Source organism: Pinus tabuliformis, chromosome 1_2 (genome assembly GCF_031772625.1).
Source record: "Pinus tabuliformis cultivar Carrire ecotype Pingquan chromosome 1_2, CPIR1, whole genome shotgun sequence".
NCBI lineage: Eukaryota > Viridiplantae > Streptophyta > Pinopsida > Pinales > Pinaceae > Pinus > Pinus tabuliformis.
The window spans coordinates 215,296,392-215,301,362 of NC_142298.1; positions in this window are offsets into that span (position 1 = coordinate 215,296,392).

The following is a 4,971-nucleotide window of genomic DNA, read 5'->3' on the forward strand; positions in this document are numbered from 1 at the left end:
GGCACCAAATCGGGCTATCTTTCTTTTGCATTTCCATCCCTCTTTTTGTCCTTTTTGCACTTATTCATCTGTATTCACTATGCTAAATCCACAAGGTAATTACCCCTTTGCTATATATTGGAATATTTTATTAATGAAGTAAAGTCGCTGGGTTTTGCCTATTCATAGCACTAAAACGCATGTTTGACTGCAGCTTCCAGAGAACAAGTACCGATCTTTCAGCATCCCGCAGCAAATCTGCAATTCACAGCAATGACCAGCCATAACGAAGCCATGTAGTTGGAGTTTCAGATGTCCCTAAACAATTCTTGGACCATTCTCTGATCTTGTTCATCTGGTGTTGGTGCCGTTATGAACTGATATATATTTCTGGGTATACGGTTACCAGGTTTTGGGGAAGGATGTTGTTCTACTTCACTTTGTATAAAAGATAGGTTATTCCTGTAAAATGGGGACTCCCCATCAATATTGTAATAGTTCTCTTCCAGATTAATAATATATCACTTCTTTTGCCGCTCCACTCGTTGTTGTGATTAATGCAACCCTGATCAGAGAGCTGGGCCGCTCTTCTAATCAGGTGCTATGTAGTTCCTGTTGTGTGTCATTTATCATTTCATGGTTGTTGTTGCATATTGTTATTTCTTGTAATTTCTTTTCTTGAGTACCGCAGTTAGTTTCAGTTTTACAACAATGCTTTGAGTATTAATCACGAACCCTTGGTTAGTGATGGATGGTAACCTTTCCCCTGCATATACTTTGCATGTTGCCTTGAAAAGGATACGCACGCAGATTGATAAATTAATGTAGGAAAAAGGGTGAATAGATTGTTCATACCTAGACACCAACATTTAGGTTTCGTTGCCGAGGAGGCTAAAAAGATGCAAGACATGATCCGGACCAATCAGAGGGTCAATCTCTCATCCTGGGGAGAGAATGATTTTTCTCACTCTGCTCCAAGTCCTGAGTGTAGGTGTTTCTTTTTGCTTGTTTTTATTTGCTTTCCTGTTTTCATAGGGCCAACCTCTTGTCTTGGGGAGGGAGGATTCTTTTGACGCCCTGCTCCAGGCCCTGAGTTAAATTTATTTTTCAAACCCTTTTGTGTTTTAATTTCGGGAAGCCCTATCTTTTATGTTGCAGAGGGAGGAGTCTTTTGACACCCTACTTCAGATCTAGAAGTATTAGGTCTTCTTGGAGGTGTGTTTTTGTTTTTGTTTCTTGTCCTGGGGAGGGAGGAGTCCTTTGACGCCCTGCTCTGGGCCCTGAACCTTAGATTCCTATTTTTTTCTATTAGTTGTCTCTCTTTCTGTAAGCTCTTTTGTCTTGGGGAAGGAATGGTCTTTTGACACCGTACTTCAAGAATAGAGCATTATAAGTCAACACCATGACCTTCTGTCATATCATTATTTGTATGAACAGAGAACCAAATAAAAGGGGTAGAGGAAGAGCCCCAAAGAGGGGAGGACCAGACTTGGGAAAAAAGACTTGCATCCAACAAATTATAGCCAAAGCTGAATTAGAAGCATCCTCTCGCACAACTGTGAGATCGGGTGCAAGGAGAGTAAAATCCAAGGGACAATCTGTAGATCAACTAGTGTTCTCTACAACATTCTTTGGTGATTCGACATAGCAGCCCCTTCCAGCAGTTGAGGAGACATCCAGCAGTATACCTGACCAGGGGAACCCTACACTGGTAATAGAAGGGGAAGAGGTTGCAAGCAGAACATCAATAGGGTCAAGCCACTCCAACAAAGGAAAGGAGGTCGTAGCTGAGGGATCAAGTCATCAAGACGTAGGAGAAGGAAACATAGGGGCACTCGCATCACCAAGGGACCGGGGAAGTGCCGTCAAAGCAACTCAAGCTTGAGTGGTAAGGAACCCTCGGCCATCTTCCATAGAGCCTGTTGAAATACCCAATGGTTATTGGAGGATATTTATGGCACCTACAACTTCCACTATCAATTTTCTGATCAGGGATCTAGGAGTTGGCACGCCCATGAAGCCCATTCCATTGGTAGCCTTACCAAGCTCTCATGGGCTTATTTTAGAAGACCCTGACACATTTTTATTCGAGTTTGACATAGTGTGTCGGGTATGACTACATGACAGACGCCTAGAAGTTAAAAAATTTCCCTGCCACACTAAAAGGGACAGCTTTGCGATGGTTTATGGGCCTTGGAGGAAGTTCTATTTCCACATGGGATGATATGAAAACAACTTTTCTCGAAAAATACCAGGATTACTGCAAATCCCAGAACATCAAAGAGGAACTTTTTAAGTTCACACAAAAAGAAGACAAGAGCTTGGAAGACTATGTGGAATGATTTAAGTACACATTATAGAGGTCAGGTCACTCCGACTTGGATAAGGATATTTTGAAAATTATCCTCCTCTAGTATTTTCGTGAGGACTCTTTGGAATTGTTGAACATTGTAGGAAAGGGAGATATATCGAAGGAAAGCTTCGAGGTTATCTGTGAACTATGCATCTAGTGCTCAAGGGGACTCACAAGAAATAGACAAGGGATTCGCTCAGCAAGGGTATTTGGCGGGGGTGTTACGAAGGCAGAAATCAGAAACTTGCTCGACAACTTGAGAACAGATATCTTGAGTACTCTATCGGCACAAATGGATATGCTACAAGTGAAACAGAAGTAGCTGGAATTAGACAGGACCATGGCTATATTCTGCCCAAAGTGTAGAAAGAAGCATCCAGAGAGGGAACGTCCATTGAGCTCCATAGAGGAATGCGTAATCTGTGAATGAAGTCATGCAATAAGCTCATGCCCCTCCTTGCCAGGCCTGAAAGCAATGTTTCAAGGGACAGGAGAAGACATGGAGTAGTTGTACCTCGTGGGGTCTAAAAAGCCATGGAAGCCTCGACCACTAATGGGAAATCAAGGTATGTACTCAAACCCACCTCAATATTTCATTAATTTTAATATGAATCCTCGGCCCATGCCCTATCCACCCATGTGGCCACAATACTAGTTTCCACCTTGGCAGCAGTGGAGCCCTCAAGCCAGTTCGAGCTCCCCATGGGCTCCAACTTGGCAAGGATCTTCTCCTGGGCAGTTTCCTTAGCTGATGCCTCAGCAGTAATTCCAACTACCCTCTAATGTGCCTCCTACTAGTCAACCTGTCCATCCTTAGCTTCCCATCCAACCTAACCCGAATCCTAATAATAAAGGAGTTCATCAAAATGACACTCTCAACGTACCTTCGTATAGAATTTCCACCGCAAAATTGTATGAAATGAATTTGTGATCAGGGCGGACAGTCGATGCTCAACCTCCACCAGTTATCATTGAACAACTTGATAGTGAGGGTAAAGAATCAGAATTAATTAACAAGGAACCAAAACAAATTGGTAGAAATCAGGCGCCTCCTGCAAAAAAACATCAATCTGAACCACCCTATCCAAAAATACTAACTTTGAGTAAATCAAACCCTCAGGCCAAATTTGACTTATTAGGTGAGTTTCAGAACTTATTTGTCAAAATTCCCCTATTACAAGCTATGAAGGATGTACCGATATATGCAAAGACTCTTAGGGAATATTTTCCGAAGAAGCCTACAAGGAAATCCAAAGACCCCCTTACTATTCACGTCATGGGAAAATTATCAGATTTTATGATGGGAAAGTCAATGCCTGTAAAGTATGGAAATCCAGGGAACCCAATTCTGATAGTGCAAATTAATGGGGTAGAAATTCCGAATGTGCTAGTAGATGTGGGTGCTGCCATCAACGTTATCACCACTGAAACTATGCATACATTAGGTCTTCGTAACTTGAAGCACACACCTATAGTATTAGAATTGGCAGATCGATCTACAGTAAAACCAGTAGGGAAGTTAGAAGATGTAATAATTTTGGTGGCTTCATGGCACTATCCCATAGATTTCCTTGTATTACACACACAATCTTCAGTTGGCGGCCATCCCCTGATTTTAGGTAGGCCATGGTTGGCTACTGCAGATGCTTACATTGGGTGTCGTTCAGGGCACATGGTCATTTCAAATGGGCACAACACTAAGAATTTAGTGTTATACCCACCTGCAGAACCAAACCCATCCACAAAACCAATAGGTAGCAAGAAAATTTTATCCAGGAAGGAACCTAAATCGAAAAATGAGGAATTAAGACCAGTCCTTACTATTGGACAGACCCTCCAATTAAAAATGGAATTGGAGGATGATGTAATCACCTCCTTTATGGATGATCCTTGCTCTGTTTCAGAACCAAATCAACAAATCCTAGAATCCATCTTAAGCTATGAAACACAGGAAACTATTGAAACAATAGAGGGATCTGAGGAGCTACCCGTAGTTGCACCCCATGGAAGTATCCCAGTGGAATTAGAACCAGGAAAGACCCTAAACATTAACCCTGACCTATCAGAATCCTAGAAGAAACAACTTCTAGATGCACTTTGGAAACATAAAGAAGCTTTCTCCTGTGATTACTTAGACATGAAGGGGATTCCTGCGAATTTATGTACCCACCATATATATATTAAGGAATATTTCTGTCCTGTGAGACAGCCTCAGAGAAGGATGAACCCTGCATTGAAAAATGTTGTGAAAGAAGAACTTTAGAAATTACCGGACGTAGGTTTTATTTACCCCATTTTAGATATCCAATGGGTTTCTCCATTAGTAGTGGCCCCTAAGAAAAATGGTAAATTGCAGATATGCGTGGATTATAGAGAATTAAATAAGGAAACGTAGAAAGATCATTTTCCTTTACCATTTATTGACCAAGTTCTGGAAACATTGGCTGGAAAAAAGTTCTTCTCAGTTGAAGGAATCCGGATGGACCCAGCTACAATAAAGGTAATTCTGCACTTTTTGATACCCAAAACACCCATGCAGGTATGCAGCTTTATTAGTTGTGCCAATTATTACAGGCGCTTTATAGAAAAAATTTTCTAAAGTAGCACATCCACTTTTTCAATTGCTGACAAAAGATGCA